This window comes from Cryptomeria japonica, unplaced genomic scaffold, assembly GCF_030272615.1.
Source record: "Cryptomeria japonica unplaced genomic scaffold, Sugi_1.0 HiC_scaffold_15, whole genome shotgun sequence".
NCBI lineage: Eukaryota > Viridiplantae > Streptophyta > Pinopsida > Cupressales > Cupressaceae > Cryptomeria > Cryptomeria japonica.
In genome coordinates, this window is record NW_026728837.1 from 2185001 (window position 1) to 2202217 (window position 17217).

The following is a 17217-nucleotide window of genomic DNA, read 5'->3' on the forward strand; positions in this document are numbered from 1 at the left end:
GTGTGCTCCAAGGTGCGGCGTGCACGAAGTCGGAGCCCGGTTTGCCCCGGGTGTGCACCTCGGGTGCGCACCTCGCGTGCACCTTCGCTGCGGTGGGCACCTTGGCTGGGTTGCGCGCCTTGGTGGGCACCATGCAGTGCACGAAGTCGGAGCCCGGATTGCCCCGGGCGCGCACCTCCGCCAGGGTGGGCACCTTGGTGCGCACAACTTGCCTGGGCTGCGCACCAGGAAGGGCTCAAGATGGCACCCGCGTTCCGTTTTTTTCACTATCTTTCAGAACGGAAATTTTAAAATCTCGTTTTTTTTTGCCTTTTCTGGAAATTAGTGAAGGCAGCGCATCAAAGGTGCGCAACGCTGGTGCGAACCTGGGAGCGCTCCGATGTGTGCTCCAAGGTGCGGCGTGCACGAAGTCGGACCCCGGTTTGCCCCGGGTGCGCACCTCGCGTGCACCTTGGTGCGCACACCTTGGCTGGGTTGCGCGCCCTGGTGGGCACCATGGTGCGCACCAAGGAGCGCTCCGAAGTGTGCTCCAAGGTGCGGCGTGCACGAAGTCGGAGCCCGGTTTGCCCCGGGTGCGCACCTCGCGTGCACCTTCGCCGCGGTGGGCACCATGGCGTGCACGAAGTCGGAGCCCGGTTTGCCCCGGGTGCGCACCTCGCGTGCACCTTCGCCGGGGTGGGCACCTTGGTGTGCAGACCTTGGCTGGGTTGCGCGCCCTGGTGGGCACCATGGTGCGCACCAAGGAGCGCTCCGAAGTGTGCTCCAAGGTGCGGCCTGCACGAAGTCGGAGCCCGGTTTGCCCCGGGTGTGCACCTCGGGTGGGCACCTTGGTGCGCATGCCTTGCCTGGGCTGCGCACCAGGGCGGGCTCAAGATGGCACCCGCGTTCCTTTTTTTTCACTATCTTTCAAAACGGAAATTTTAAAATCTCATTTTTTTTTGCCTTTTTCTGGAAATTAGTGAAGGCAGCGCATCAAAGGTGCGCACCTCGCTGCCCACCACGGTGCGCAACGCCGGTGGGCACCCGGGAGTGCTTCGAAGTGTGCTCCAAGGTGCTGCGTGCACGTTGTCGGAGCCCGGTTTGCCCCGGGTGCGCACCTCGCGTGCACCTTCGTCGGGGTGGGCACCTTGGCTGGGTTTGCCCCGGCTGCGCTCCGAAGCGGGGTTATTGGAGCGCCGCCTCTTTTTTTGTCGGAGCGTTTGGTGGGGTTTCTCGCATTGGCTCTTTCGAGGCCCGGTTGCCACCCTGGCGCGCACGAAGTCGGAAGTAGGGTTAATTGCCCGGGTGCGCACCTTTGCCAGGGTGGGCACCTTACCTGGGCTGCGCACCAGGGCGGGCTCAAGATGGCACGCGCGTTCCGTTTTTTTCACTATCTTTCAAAACGGAAATTTTAAAATCTCCTTTTTTTTTTGCCTTTTCTGGAAATTAGTGAAGGCAGCGCATCAAAGGTGCGCACCTCGCTGCCCACCTTGGTGTGCTCTGAGGTGCGCACCCGGGAGCGCTACGAAGTGTGCTCCAAGGTGCGGCGTGCACGTTGTCGGAGCCCGGTTTGCCCCGGGTGCGCACCTCGCCTGCACCTTGGCCGGGGTGGGCACCTTGGCTGGGTTTGCCCAGGGTGCGCTCCGAAGCGGGGTTACTGGAGCGCCCCCTCTTTTTTTGTCAGAGCGTTTGGTGGGGTTTCTCGCATTGGCTCTTCCCAGGCCCGGTTGTTGGGTGCGCTCCCACCCTGGCGCGCGCGAAGTTGGAAGTTGGGTTAATTGCCCGGGCGCGCACCTTCGCCAGGGTGGGCACCTTGGTGCGCACACCTTGGCTGGGCTGCGCACCAGGGCGGGCTCAAGATGGCACCAGCATTCCCTTTTTCTCACTATCTTTCAAAACGGAAATTTTAAAATCTCGTTTTTTTTTTGCCTTTTATGGAAATTAGTGAAGGCATCGCATCAAAGGTGCGCACCTCGCTGCCCACCTTGGTGTGCTCCGAGGTGCCCACCACGGTGCGCAACGCCGGTGCGAACCCGGGAGCGCCCCGATGTGTGCTCCAAGGTGCGGCGTGCACGAAGTCGGACCCCGGTTTGCCCCGGGTGCGCACCTCGCGTGCACCTTGGTGCGCACACCTTGGCTGGGTTGCGCGGCCTGGTGGGCACCATGGTGCGCACCAAGGAGCGCTCCGAAGTGTGCTCCAAGGTGCGGCGTGCACGAAGTCGGAGCCCGGTTTGCCCCGGGTACGCACCTCGCGTGCACCTTCGCCGGGGTGGGCACCTCGGCTGGGTTGCGCGCCCTGGTGCGCACCAAGGAGCGCTCCGAAGTGTGCTCCAAGGTGCGGCGTGCACGAAGTCGGAGCCCGGTTTGCCCCGGGTGCGCACCTTCGCCGCGGTGCGCACCATGGCGTGCACGAAGTCGGAGCCCGGTTTGCCCCGGGTGCGCACCTCGCGTGCACCTTCGGCGGGGTTGCGCGCCCTGGTGGGCACCATGGTGCGCACCAAGGAGCGCTCCGAAGTGTGCTCCAAGGTGCGGCGTGCACGAAGTCGGAGCCCGGTTTGCCCCGGGTGCGCACCTCGCGTGCACCTTCGGCGGGGTTGCGCGCCCTGGTGGGCACCATGGTGCGCACCAAGGAGCGCTCCGAAGTGTGCTCCAAGGTGCGGCGTGCACGAAGTCGGAGCCCGGTTTGCCCCGGGTGCGCACCTCGCGTGCACCTTCGCCGCGGTGGGCACCATGGCGTGCACGAAGTCGGAGCCCGGTTTGCCCCGGGTGCGCACCTCGCGTGCACCTTCGCCGGGGTGGGCACCTCGGCTGGGTTGCGCGCCCTGGTGCGCACCAAGGAGCGCTCCGAAGTGTGCTCCAAGGTGCGGCGTGCACGAAGTCGGAGCCCGGTTTGCCCCGGGTGCGCACCTCGCGTGCACCTTCGCCAGGGTGGGCACCTCGGTGCGCACACCTTCTCAATGTTTTCTTGCCTTTTCTGGAAATTGGTGAAGGCAGCGCATCAAAGGTGCGCACCTCGGTGTGCTCCGAGGTGCGAACCCGAGAGCGCTCCGAGGTGCCCACGAAGTCGAAAGTCGGGTTAATTGCATTGTTTTCCCCGGGTGCGCTCCGAGGTGCGCAACATCGGCGCGCACCAAGGAGGGCTCCGAAGTGTGCTCCAAGGTGCGCACGATGGCGTGCACCTCTGGTGCGCACGATTCGGAGCTCGGTTTGACCGGGGTGCGCACACCTTGGCTGGGTTGCGCACCTTTTGTGCGCTCCAAGGTGCGCACGAAGTCGGAGCTCGGTTTGCCCCGGGTGCGCACCTTCGCCAGGGTGCGCACCTTGATGCGCACGCCTTGGCTGGGCTGCGCACCTTGGTGGGCGCCATGGTGCGCACCTTTCGTGCGCTCCAAGGTGCGCACGAAGTCGGAGCTCGGTTTGCCCCGGGTGCGCACCTTGGTGGGCGCCATGGTGCACTCCGAGGTGCCCAAGATTGGTGCGCACCAAGGAGCGCTCCGAAGTGCGCTCCAAGGTGCGCGCGAAGTCGAAAGTTGGGTTAATTGTCCGGTTTGCCTCGGGTGCGCACCTTGCGTGCACCTTCGCCAGGGTGGGCGCCTTGGTGCGCACACCTTGGCTGGGCTGCGCACACCTTGGCACCCGCGTTTCCTTCATTTTAAATTTTTTTTTTTTACAATCTCTCAAGTGGGAAATTCTATAATCTCAACTTTTTTTGCCTTTTCAGGAAACTTTTGAATGGAGCGCATCATTGGTGCGCTCCGAAGTGTGCTCCAAAGCTCTCTCCAGCTGCGTGCACCTGCCCCGGCCGCGCACCCGGCCCCGCCCAGCTTCGCTCACCTGTCCCGGGCGTCTGGTGCGGAACCTTAGAGTAAGAAACATCACCGTGCACCTTGGCCAACGTGCGCGACTCGACCGAGCGCGCACTGGCCGAGGTGCACACCGATTTCACCTGGGTGCGCGCGCAGCACCTCGGGCGCACCGGGGTGCGCGCACAACGCCCGGGTTGCACCGTGGCCTGTGTGCTCGGGGCGCCTCGGGTGCGCGCTCGGTGTCGCCCCCGCGCGCGCGGTAGTGCGGGCAGCGCACCCCGGCCCGGCCCGGCCCCGACGAGAACGCAAACGGGCAAAAGGTTTATTCAAATAGCATTGCGACGCCCGGCGAAAAACTAAAAAAGGGTGCAACACCGGGACTTCCCGGGAGGTCACCCATCCCAGTACTACTCCGGCCCAAGCGCGCTTAACTGCGGAGTTCTGATGGGATCCGGTGCACTAACGCTGGTATGATCGCACCCGTTATGAGCTTGTCGCAGTGTGTACTTAGCAAACCGCGACCCACGTGCGAATCCACCCCGGCCACCCACCCCCGTCGAGGTGCACACCCTCCCTCGCGAAGTGCGCCCCGTTCGCCAAGTGTGAGCCCTGCCCGGGTGCGCGCACCTTGCTAGGGCGTCGGGTGTGCACCCGGCCCGGCCTACGTGCGTGCACCTGGAGGGGGCGTCGTGTGCGTGCAGTGTCCCGTCTGCAACGCGGTGCCCACACACCACCTCGGGCGCAACGACCTGCGCTCACATGTGGGCCGAGTGCACCTTGGTGCATGTTCGGGGCGCCTCGGGTGCACGCTCGATCTTGCCCCGGTGCACCAAGGCGCTCGGTTTGCCCCGGGTGCGCACTTGGTGCAAGGTGGGCACCCAAAATAGGGATCAAGCACCAAAACACAAGTTTCGGGATGCAAAATGGGACCCAAGGACCACAAATGCGTTCCAAGACCCATGATGGGTCCACGAGAACAAAAATGTGTTCCGAGACTTAATAAACAAATATTGGGTTTTAGGAGAAGAAACATGCTCTGATGCCCAAAACGAGAATCGACCCCGAAAAGGCCACAGGCCAAAAGTGGGATGCGAGACAAAAAAAAATGGGACCCGAGGACCAAAATTGGGTTCCCAGGTCGAAGACAGGGCAACCGGACAAGAAACGACCTCTAAGGCTCGAAATGAGTCCCGACGACTAAAACTTGACAAGAAGCACCCATCAGGCACCCAACTCGACACCCATGGGATGCCGACCCACCCGGGCTTCCACCTAGCACACCTTGGCACCCACCCACCCTCGCACCCAACCTCGCACCCAACTTAGCACCTTTGAACCCACATTGGCACTCACCCTGACCCTGGCACCTTGGAACCCACATTGGCACTCACCTTGACCCTGGCACCCACCTTTGCACTCACCTTGGGACCCACCCTGGCTCCCACCTCGGCACCCACCCAGACACCCACCTTGGTTCCTTGGCACCCACCTTGGATCCTTGGCACCCACCCCGACACCCACCTTGGCACGCAACTTGGCTACTTGCCACCCACCTTGGCTCCTTGACGCCCACCCCGACAACCACCCCGTGACCTACCCTGGCTAGGGTTGGTGCACACCCACCCTGGTGCCCACCTTGGCACCCACCCTATGACCCACCTTGGCACGCACCTTAGTACCCACCCCGTTACCCACCCTAGGACCCACCCCGTGACCCACCTTGGCCAGGGTGGGTGCCTTGGTGCGCACAACTTGCCTGGGCTGCACACCAGGGCGGGCTCAAGATGGCACCCGCGTTCCGTTTTTTTCACTATCTTTCAAAACGGAAATTTTAAAATCTCATTTTTTTCTTTTTTTTGCCTTTTCTGGAAATTAGTGAAGGCAGCGCATCAAAGGTGCGCAATGCTGGTGCGAACCCGGGAGCGCTCCGATGTGTGCTCCAAGGTGCGGCGTGCACGAAGTCCGAGCCCGGTTTGCCCCGGGTGCGCACCTCGCGTGCACCTTCGCCGGGGTGAGCACCTTGGCTGGGTTGCGCGCCCTGGTGCGTACCAAGGAGCGCTCTGAAGTGTGCTCCAAGGTGCGGCGTGCACGAAGTCGGAGCCCGGTTTGCCCCGGGTGTGCACCTCGGGTGCGCACCTCGCGTGCACCTTCGCTGCGGTGGGCACCTTGGCTGGGTTGCGCGCCTTGGTGGGCACCATGCAGTGCACGAAGTCGGAGCCCGGTTTGCCCCGGGCGCGCACCTCCGCCAGGGTGGGCACCTTGGTGCGCACAACTTGCCTGGGCTGCGCATCAGGAAGGGCTCAAGATGGCACCCGCGTTCCGTTTTTTTCACTATCTTTCAGAACGGAAATTTTAAAATATCGTTTTTTTTTGCCTTTTCTGGAAATTAGTGAAGGCAGCGCATCAAAGGTGCGCAACGCTGGTGCGAACCTGGGAGCGCTCCGATGTGTGCTCCAAGGTGCGGCGTGCACGAAGTCGGAGCCCGGTTTGCCTCGGGTGCGCCCTGGTGGGCACCATGGTGCGCACCAAGGAGCGCTCCGAAGTGTGCTCCAAGGTGCGGCCTGCACGAAGTCGGAGCCCGGTTTGCCCCGGGTGTGCACCTCGGGTGGGCACCTTGGTGCGCATGCCTTGCCTGGGCTGCGCACCAGGGCGGGCTCAAGATGGCACCCGCGTTCCTTTTTTTTCACTATCTTTCAAAACGGAAATTTTAAAATCTCATTTTTTTTTGCCTTTTTCTGGAAATTAGTGAAGGCAGCGCATCAAAGGTGCGCACCTCGCTGCCCACCACGGTGCGCAACGCCGGTGGGCACCCGGGAGTGCTTCGAAGTGTGCTCCAAGGTGCTGCGTGCACGTTGTCGGAGCCCGGTTTGCCCCGGGTGCGCACCTCGCGTGCACCTTCGTCGGGGTGGGCACCTTGGCTTGGTTTGCCCCGGCTGCGCTCCGAAGCGGGGTTATTGGAGCGCCGCCTCTTTTTTTGTCGGAGCGTTTGGTGGGGTTTCTCGCATTGGCTCTTCCGAGGCCCGGTTGCCACCCTGGCGCGCACGAAGTCGGAAGTAGGGTTAATTGCCCGGGTGCGCACCTTTGCCAGGGTGGCACCTTACCTGGGCTGCGCACCAGGGCGGGCTCAAGATGGCACGCGCGTTCCGTTTTTTTCACTATCTTTCAAAACGGAAATTTTAAAATCTCCTTTTTTTTTTGCCTTTTCTGGAAATTAGTGAAGGCAGCGCATCAAAGGTGCGCACCTCGCTGCCCACCTTGGTGTGCTCTGAGGTGCGCACCCGGGAGCGCTACGAAGTGTGCTCCAAGGTGCGGCGTGCACGTTGTCGGAGCCCGGTTTGCCCCGGGTGCGCACCTCGCCTGCACCTTGGCCGGGGTGGGCACCTTGGCTGGGTTTGCCCAGGGTGCGCTCCGAAGCGGGGTTACTGGAGCGCCCCCTCTTTTTTTGTCAGAGAGTTTGGTGGGGTTTCTCGCATTGGCTCTTCCCAGGCCCGGTTGTTGGGTGCGCTCCCACCCTGGCGCGCGCGAAGTTGGAAGTTGGGTTAATTGCCCGGGCGCGCACCTTCGCCAGGGTGGGCACCTTGGTGCGCAAACCTTGGCTGGGCTGCGCACCAGGGCGGGCTCAAGATGGCACCAGCATTCCCTTTTTCTCACTATCTTTCAAAACGGAAATTTTAAAATCTCGTTTTTTTTTTGCCTTTTATGGAAATTAGTGAAGGCATCGCATCAAAGGTGCGCACCTCGCTGCCCACCTTGGTGTGCTCCGAGGTGCCCACCACGGTGCGCAACGCCGGTGCGAACCCGGGAGCGCCCCGATGTGTGCTCCAAGGTGCGGCGTGCACGAAGTCGGACCCCGGTTTGCCCCGGGTGCGCACCTCGCGTGCACCTTGGTGCGCACACCTTGGCTGGGTTGCGCGGCCTGGTGGGCACCATGGTGCGCACCAAGGAGCGCTCCGAAGTGTGCTCCAAGGTGCGGCGTGCACGAAGTCGGAGCCCGGTTTGCCCCGGGTGCGCACCTTCGCCGCGGTGGGCACCATGGCGTGCACGAAGTCGGAGCCCGGTTTGCCCCGGGTGCGCACCTCGCGTGCACCTTCGCCGGGGTGGGCACCTCGGCTGGGTTGCGCGCCCTGGTGCGCACCAAGGAGCGCTCTGAAGTGTGCTCCAAGGTGCGGCGTGCACGAAGTCGGAGCCCGGTTTGCCCCGGGTGTGCACCTCGCGTGCGCACCTCGCGTGCACCTTCGCTGCGGTGGGCACCTTGGCTGGGTTGCGCGCCTTGGTGGGCACCATGCAGTGCACGAAGTCGGAGCCCGGATTGCCCCGGGCGCGCACCTCCGCCAGGGTGGGCACCTTGGTGCGCACAACTTGCCTGGGGTGCGCACCAGGAAGGGCTCAAGATGGCACCCGCGTTCCGTTTTTTTCACTATCTTTCAGAACGGAAATTTTAAAATCTCGTTTTTTTTTGCCTTTTCTGGAAATTAGTGAAGGCAGCGCATCAAAGGTGCGCAACGCTGGTGCGAACCTGGGAGCGCTCCGATGTGTGCTCCAAGGTGCGGCGTGCACGAAGTCGGACCCCGGTTTGCCCCGGGTGCGCACCTCGCGTGCACCTTGGTGCGCACACCTTGGCTGGGTTGCGCGCCCTGGTGGGCACCATGGTGCGCACCAAGGAGCGCTCCGAAGTGTGCTCCAAGGTGCGGCGTGCACGAAGTCGGAGCCCGGTTTGCCCCGGGTGCGCACCTCGCGTGCACCTTCGCCGCGGTGGGCACCATGGCGTGCACGAAGTCGGAGCCCGGTTTGCCCCGGGTGCGCACCTCGCGTGCACCTTCGCCGGGGTGGGCACCTTGGTGTGCAGACCTTGGCTGGGTTGCGCGCCCTGGTGGGCACCATGGTGCGCACCAAGGAGCGCTCCGAAGTGTGCTCCAAGGTGCGGCCTGCACGAAGTCGGAGCCCGGTTTGCCCCGGGTGTGCACCTCGGGTGGGCACCTTGGTGCGCATGCCTTGCCTGGGCTGCGCACCAGGGCGGGCTCAAGATGGCACCCGCGTTCCTTTTTTTTCACTATCTTTCAAAACGGAAATTTTAAAATCTCATTTTTTTTTGCCTTTTTCTGGAAATTAGTGAAGGCAGCGCATCAAAGGTGCGCACCTCGCTGCCCACCACGGTGCGCAACGCCGGTGGGCACCCGGGAGTGCTTCGAAGTGTGCTCCAAGGTGCTGCGTGCACGTTGTCGGAGCCCGGTTTGCCCCGGGTGCGCACCTCGCGTGCACCTTCGTCGGGGTGGGCACCTTGGCTGGGTTTGCCCCGGCTGCGCTCCGAAGCGGGGTTATTGGAGCGCCGCCTCTTTTTTTGTCGGAGCGTTTGGTGGGGTTTCTCGCATTGGCTCTTCCGAGGCCCGGTTGCCACCCTGGCGCGCACGAAGTCGGAAGTAGGGTTAATTGCCCGGGTGCGCACCTTTGCCAGGGTGGGCACCTTACCTGGGCTGCGCACCAGGGCGGGCTCAAGATGGCACGCGCGTTCCGTTTTTTTCACTATCTTTCAAAACGGAAATTTTAAAATCTCCTTTTTTTTTTGCCTTTTCTGGAAATTAGTGAAGGCAGCGCATCAAAGGTGCGCACCTCGCTGCCCACCTTGGTGTGCTCTGAGGTGCGCACCCGGGAGCGCTACGAAGTGTGCTCCAAGGTGCGGCGTGCACGTTGTCGGAGCCCGGTTTGCCCCGGGTGCGCACCTCGCCTGCACCTTGGCCGGGGTGGGCACCTTGGCTGGGTTTGCCCAGGGTGCGCTCCGAAGCGGGGTTACTGGAGCGCCCCCTCTTTTTTTGTCAGAGCGTTTGGTGGGGTTTCTCGCATTGGCTCTTCCCAGGCCCGGTTGTTGGGTGCGCTCCCACCCTGGCGCGCGCGAAGTTGGAAGTTGGGTTAATTGCCCGGGCGCGCACCTTCGCCAGGGTGGGCACCTTGGTGCGCACACCTTGGCTGGGCTGCGCACCAGGGCGGGCTCAAGATGGCACCAGCATTCCCTTTTTCTCACTATCTTTCAAAACGGAAATTTTAAAATCTCGTTTTTTTTTTGCCTTTTATGGAAATTAGTGAAGGCATCGCATCAAAGGTGCGCACCTCGCTGCCCACCTTGGTGTGCTCCGAGGTGCCCACCACGGTGCGCAACGCCGGTGCGAACCCGGGAGCGCCCCGATGTGTGCTCCAAGGTGCGGCGTGCACGAAGTCGGACCCCGGTTTGCCCCGGGTGCGCACCTCGCGTGCACCTTGGTGCGCACACCTTGGCTGGGTTGCGCGGCCTGGTGGGCACCATGGTGCGCACCAAGGAGCGCTCCGAAGTGTGCTCCAAGGTGCGGCGTGCACGAAGTCGGAGCCCGGTTTGCCCCGGGTACGCACCTCGCGTGCACCTTCGCCGGGGTGGGCACCTCGGCTGGGTTGCGCGCCCTGGTGCGCACCAAGGAGCGCTCCGAAGTGTGCTCCAAGGTGCGGCGTGCACGAAGTCGGAGCCCGGTTTGCCCCGGGTGCGCACCTTCGCCGCGGTGCGCACCATGGCGTGCACGAAGTCGGAGCCCGGTTTGCCCCGGGTGCGCACCTCGCGTGCACCTTCGGCGGGGTTGCGCGCCCTGGTGGGCACCATGGTGCGCACCAAGGAGCGCTCCGAAGTGTGCTCCAAGGTGCGGCGTGCACGAAGTCGGAGCCCGGTTTGCCCCGGGTGCGCACCTCGCGTGCACCTTCGGCGGGGTTGCGCGCCCTGGTGGGCACCATGGTGCGCACCAAGGAGCGCTCCGAAGTGTGCTCCAAGGTGCGGCGTGCACGAAGTCGGAGCCCGGTTTGCCCCGGGTGCGCACCTCGCGTGCACCTTCGCCGCGGTGGGCACCATGGCGTGCACGAAGTCGGAGCCCGGTTTGCCCCGGGTGCGCACCTCGCGTGCACCTTCGCCGGGGTGGGCACCTCGGCTGGGTTGCGCGCCCTGGTGCGCACCAAGGAGCGCTCCGAAGTGTGCTCCAAGGTGCGGCGTGCACGAAGTCGGAGCCCGGTTTGCCCCGGGTGCGCACCTCGCGTGCACCTTCGCCAGGGTGGGCACCTCGGTGCGCACACCTTCTCAATGTTTTCTTGCCTTTTCTGGAAATTGGTGAAGGCAGCGCATCAAAGGTGCGCACCTCGGTGTGCTCCGAGGTGCGAACCCGAGAGCGCTCCGAGGTGCCCACGAAGTCGAAAGTCGGGTTAATTGCATTGTTTTCCCCGGGTGCGCTCCGAGGTGCGCAACATCGGCGCGCACCAAGGAGGGCTCCGAAGTGTGCTCCAAGGTGCGCACGATGGCGTGCACCTCTGGTGCGCACGATTCGGAGCTCGGTTTGACCGGGGTGCGCACACCTTGGCTGGGTTGCGCACCTTTTGTGCGCTCCAAGGTGCGCACGAAGTCGGAGCTCGGTTTGCCCCGGGTGCGCACCTTCGCCAGGGTGCGCACCTTGATGCGCACGCCTTGGCTGGGCTGCGCACCTTGGTGGGCGCCATGGTGCGCACCTTTCGTGCGCTCCAAGGTGCGCACGAAGTCGGAGCTCGGTTTGCCCCGGGTGCGCACCTTGGTGGGCGCCATGGTGCACTCCGAGGTGCCCAAGATTGGTGCGCACCAAGGAGCGCTGCGAAGTGCGCTCCAAGGTGCGCGCGAAGTCGAAAGTTGGGTTAATTGTCCGGTTTGCCTCGGGTGCGCACCTTGCGTGCACCTTCGCCAGGGTGGGCGCCTTGGTGCGCACACCTTGGCTGGGCTGCGCACACCTTGGCACCCGCGTTTCCTTCATTTTAAATTTTTTTTTTTTACAATCTCTCAAGTGGGAAATTCTATAATCTCAACTTTTTTTGCCTTTTCAGGAAACTTTTGAATGGAGCGCATCATTGGTGCGCTCCGAAGTGTGCTCCAAAGCTCTCTCCAGCTGCGTGCACCTGCCCCGGCCGCGCACCCGGCCCCGCCCAGCTTCGCTCACCTGTCCCGGGCGTCTGGTGCGGAACCTTAGAGTAAGAAACATCACCGTGCACCTTGGCCAACGTGCGCGACTCGACCGAGCGCGCACTGGCCGAGGTGCACACCGATTTCACCTGGGTGCGCGCGCAGCACCTCGGGCGCACCGGGGTGCGCGCACAACGCCCGGGTTGCACCGTGGCCTGTGTGCTCGGGGTGCCTCGGGTGCGCGCTCGGTGTCGCCCCCGCGCGCGCGGTAGTGCGGGCAGCGCACCCCGGCCCGGCCCGGCCCCGACGAGAACGCAAACGGGCAAAAGGTTTATTCAAATAGCATTGCGACGCCCGGCGAAAAACTAAAAAAGGGTGCAACACCGGGACTTCCCGGGAGGTCACCCATCCCAGTACTACTCCGGCCCAAGCGCGCTTAACTGCGGAGTTCTGATGGGATCCGGTGCACTAATGCTGGTATGATCGCACCCGTTATGAGCTTGTCGCAGTGTGTACTTAGCAAACCGCGACCCACGTGCGAATCCACCCCGGCCACCCACCCCCGTCGAGGTGCACACCCTCCCTCGCGAAGTGCGCCCCGTTCGCCAAGTGTGAGCCCTGCCCGGGTGCGCGCACCTTGCTAGGGCGTCGGGTGTGCACCCGGCCCGGCCTACGTGCGTGCACCTGGAGGGGGCGTCGTGTGCGTGCAGTGTCCCGTCTGCAACGCGGTGCCCACACACCACCTCGGGCGCAACGACCTGCGCTCACATGTGGGCCGAGTGCACCTTGGTGCATGTTCGGGGCGCCTCGGGTGCACGCTCGATCTTGCCCCGGTGCACCAAGGCGCTCGGTTTGCCCCGGGTGCGCACTTGGTGCAAGGTGGGCACCCAAAATAGGGATCAAGCACCAAAACACAAGTTTCGGGATGCAAAATGGGACCCAAGGACCACAAATGCGTTCCAAGACCCATGATGGGTCCACGAGAACAAAAATGTGTTCCGAGACTTAATAAACAAATATTGGGTTTTAGGAGAAGAAACATGCTCTGATGCCCAAAACGAGAATCGACCCCGAAAAGGCCACAGGCCAAAAGTGGGATGCGAGACAAAAAAAAATGGGACCCGAGGACCAAAATTGGGTTCCCAGGTCGAAGACAGGGCAACCGGACAAGAAACGACCTCTAAGGCTCGAAATGAGTCCCGACGACTAAAACTTGACAAGAAGCACCCATCAGGCACCCAACTCGACACCCATGGGATGCCGACCCACCCGGGCTTCCACCTAGCACACCTTGGCACCCACCCACCCTCGCACCCAACCTCGCACCCAACTTAGCACCTTTGAACCCACATTGGCACTCACCCTGACCCTGGCACCTTGGAACCCACATTGGCACTCACCTTGACCCTGGCACCCACCTTTGCACTCACCTTGGGACCCACCCTGGCTCCCACCTCGGCACCCACCCAGACACCCACCTTGGTTCCTTGGCACCCACCTTGGATCCTTGGCACCCACCCCGACACCCACCTTGGCACGCAACTTGGCTACTTGCCACCCACCTTGGCTCCTTGACGCCCACCCCGACAACCACCCCGTGACCTACCCTGGCTAGGGTTGGTGCACACCCACCCTGGTGCCCACCTTGGCACCCACCCTATGACCCACCTTGGCACGCACCTTAGTACCCACCCCGTTACCCACCCTAGGACCCACCCCGTGACCCACCTTGGCCAGGGTGGGTGCACCCACCCTGGTGCCCACCTTGGCACCCACCCATCCTAGCACCCAGCCTGTGACCGGGCTTGGAACCCAACCTTGCACCCGCACCCGTCTTGGCCAGTGTGGGTGCGCACCCATCCTGGCACCCACGTTGTGACACACCCTTTAACCCACGCACCCTAGCACCCACGTTGGCACCCACCTTGGAACCCAACCTAGCAACTTGGCACCCACCCCGTGACCCACCTTGGCATCCACCATAGCAGTCGCCGACTTGGCACCCACCTCGGCACCCACCTTGACACTTGTGGACCCACCTTGCCACTCACCCTAGCATCGACCCATCCTAGCACCCACCCTGGCACCTTTGCACCCTAGCACTCACCCATCCTAGCACCTAACCTGTGACCCACCTTGACACTCACCCTCGCACCCACCTTGGAACCCAACCTAGCACCCACCCACCCTGACACCAACCCTAGCACCTACCCACCCTTGCACCCACCCTGTGACCCATCTTGGCACCCACCCATCCTACCACTCAACCTATCACCCACCTTCTCACCCACCTTGGCATCCACCTTAGCACCCACCCACACTGGCACCTTGGCACCCACCTCGGGCAAGGTGGGTGCACACCCACCCTGGCACCCAATTTAGAACCCACCGAGCATGTTACCCACCTTGGCACCCACATTGCAGCCCACCCTAGTACCCACCCTATGACCCACATTGGCATCCACACCCTAGCACCCAGGCACCTCGACACCCGCCTTGACACCCACCCTAGCACTGAACCTGTGACCCACCTTGGAACTCACCCTAGAACCCACCCACCCTGTGAACCACCTTGGCATCCACCTTAGCACCCACCCACCTTGGCACCCACTCTAGCACTCACCCATCCTAACACCCAACTTGTTACCCACCTTGGCACCCGCCCTCGCGTCCACCTTGAAACCCACCCTAGCACCCACCCACGCAGGAGCCCACCTTGGCACCCAACCTAACACCCACGCATCCTGGCACCCAACTTGTGACCCACCTTGGAACCCACCCTAGTACCCACCTTTGAACCCACTATATCACCAACCCACCTTGGCACCCACCCTATGACCCTCTTTGGAATCCACCCTAGCACGCACCCACCCTGGCACCCACCATGGAGCGCACCCTAGCACCCACCCACCTCGGCACGCACCTCAACACCCACCTTGGTGTGCGCACTGCGCCAACCTCTCAAAGACCCTATGTGGTGCGCTCCAAAGTGTACACCTTTGGTGCGCTCCAAGGTGCGCACCTTTGGTGCACACCGAGGTGCACACCAAAGTGTGCACCGAGGTGAGCACCAAAGTGCACTCCAGGGTGCACACCAAGGCGTGCACCTTTGGTGCGGTCAATGCAAACGAATTCGGAAGTTGGGGTCGATGTCCTAATCGCTGCTGCAGACTACACGTATGAGAATCGGACAAATAGCTTTATATAGGGGAGGTGTTGCGTTTGATGGGTCGACTCCCCTGGTTGTGTGCACTGCACCAACTTCAAAGACCCTGTCTTGTTTAAGAAGTCAAAAGTTGGGGTGGATGTCCTAATCATTGCTGCAGTCTACGCATGTATGAGAATCAGACAAATAGCTTATATAGGGGAGGTGTTGCATTCGGTGGGTTGACTCCCCTGGTTGTGCGCACTGCGCCAACCTCAAAGACCCCGCATAGCAGAAGAAGTCGGAAGTCGGATTTTGGTGAGCACCAAGGCGTGCACCTTTGGTGCGGTCAACGCAGACGAATTCAGAAGTTGGGGTGGATGTCCTAATCGTTGTTGCAGGCTACACATGTATGAGAATCAGACAAATAGCTTATATAGGGGAGGTGTTGGGTTTGATGGGTCAACTCCCTTGGTTGTGCGCATTACGCCAACCTCAAAGACCTTGTTTTCGTTAAGAAGTCAAAAGTTGGGGTCAATGTCCTAATGGCTCCTGCAGGCTACACATGTATGAGAATCGGACAAATAGCTTATATAGGGGAGGTGTTGGGTTTGATGGGTCGACTCCCCTGGTTGTGCGCATTACGTCAACCTCAAAGACCTTGTTTTCGTTAAGAAGTCAAAAGTTGGGGTCGATGTCCTAATTGCTCCTGTAGACTACACATGTATGAGAATCAGACAAATAGCTTATATAGGGGAGGTGTTGGGTTTGATGGGTTGACTCCCCTAGTTGTTCGCATTACACCAACCTCAAAGACCTTGTTTTCGTTTAGAAGCCGAAAGTTGGGGTCGATGTCCTAATTGCTCCTGCAGGCTACGCATGTATGAGAATCAGACAAATAGCTTATATAGGGGAGGTGTTGGGTTTGATGGGTCGACTCCCCTGGTTGTGCGCATTGCGCCAACCTCAAAGACCCTGCATTGCGGATGAAGTCGAAAGTCAGAGTTTGGTGTGCTACAAGGTGTGGTCGAAGGTGCTCACCTAGGTGTGCACCTTTGGAGCACAGGAAAAGTGCCCTCCAAAAGTGCGCACCTTTGGAGTGCACAAAAGTGCCCTCCAAAAGTGCGCACCTTTGGAGCGCAGAAAAGTGCCCTCCAAAAAGTGCCCTCCAAAAGTGCGCACCTTTGGAGCGCAGAAAAGTGCCCTCCAAAAAGTGCCCTCCAAAAGTGCGCACCTTTGGAGCGCAGAAAAGTGCCCTCCAAAAAGTGCCCTCCAAAAGTGCGCACCTTTGGAGCGCAGAAAAGTGCCCTCCAAAAGTGCGCACCTTTGGAGCGCAGAAAAGTGCCCTCCAAAAAGTGCCCTCCAAAAGTGCGCACCTTTGGAGCGCAGAAAAGTGCCCTCCAAAAAGTGCCCTCCAAAAGTGCGCACCTTTGGAGCGCAGAAAAGTGCCCTCCAAAAAGTGCCCTCCAAAAGTGCGCACCTTTGGAGCGCAGAAAAGTGCCCTCCAAAAAGTGCCCTCCAAAAGTGCGCACCTTTGGAGCGCAGAAAAGTGCCCTCCAAAAAGTGCCCTCCAAAAGTGCGCACCTTTGGAGCGCAGAAAAGTGCCCTCCAAAAGTGCGCACCTTTGGAGCGCACAAAAGTGCCCTCCAAAAGTGCGCACTTTTGGTGCGCACCAAGGCGCTGGTTCGGTCGTTGCAGGCGAGTTCGGAAGTTGGGGTCGATGTCCTGAGCGGAGGTGCAAACTACACAGGTGTCGGAATCGGACAAATAGCTTATATAGGGGAGGTGTATGCTTCGATGGGTCGACTCCCCAGGTTGAGCGCACCGCGCCAACCTCAAAGACCCTACGGTATGGATGAAGTCGGAAGTTGGGTCCGATGACCAATTCGATTAGTAGGTATGCTCATGAGGTCGGAATTTGGGTCCGATGACCTGCCATGTGCAGGAAGGCGAATGTTGACACTGTGCGTTGCAAGGTGCACACCAAGGCGCTGGTGCGGTCTTTTTAGTCGAGTTCGGAAGTTGGGGTCGATGTCCTGATCGGAGGTGCAAGCTACACAGGTGTGGGAATCGGACAAATAGCTTATATAGGGGAGGTGTATGCTTCGTTGGGTCGACTCCCCGGGTTGAGCGCACCGCGCCAACCTCAAAGACCCTACGGTATGGATGAAGTCGGAAGTTGGGTCCGATGACCGATTCGATATGTAGGCATACTCGCGAGGTCGGAATTTGGGTCCGATGACCTGCCACGTGCAGGAAGGCGAATGTTGGCACTGTGCGTTGCAAGGTGCGCACCAAGGCGCTGGTTCGGTCGTTGGAGGCGAGTTCGGAAGTTGGGGTCGATGTCTTGATCGGAGGTG

General features: G+C 61.4%; 2 non-coding genes across 2 annotated transcripts; both read right to left on the reverse strand.

Moving 5' to 3' along the window:
- Positions 1-4148: 4148 nt before the first annotated feature.
- Positions 4149-4267, reverse strand: LOC131860510 (5S ribosomal RNA). Its single transcript, XR_009359605.1, has one exon. It is a non-coding gene; the product is annotated as a 5S ribosomal RNA (ribosomal RNA).
- Positions 4268-12084: 7817 nt separating this feature from the next.
- On the reverse strand, positions 12085-12203 carry LOC131860568 (5S ribosomal RNA). The gene has a single exon (XR_009359662.1). It is a non-coding gene; the product is annotated as a 5S ribosomal RNA (ribosomal RNA).
- Positions 12204-17217: the final 5014 nt, after the last annotated feature.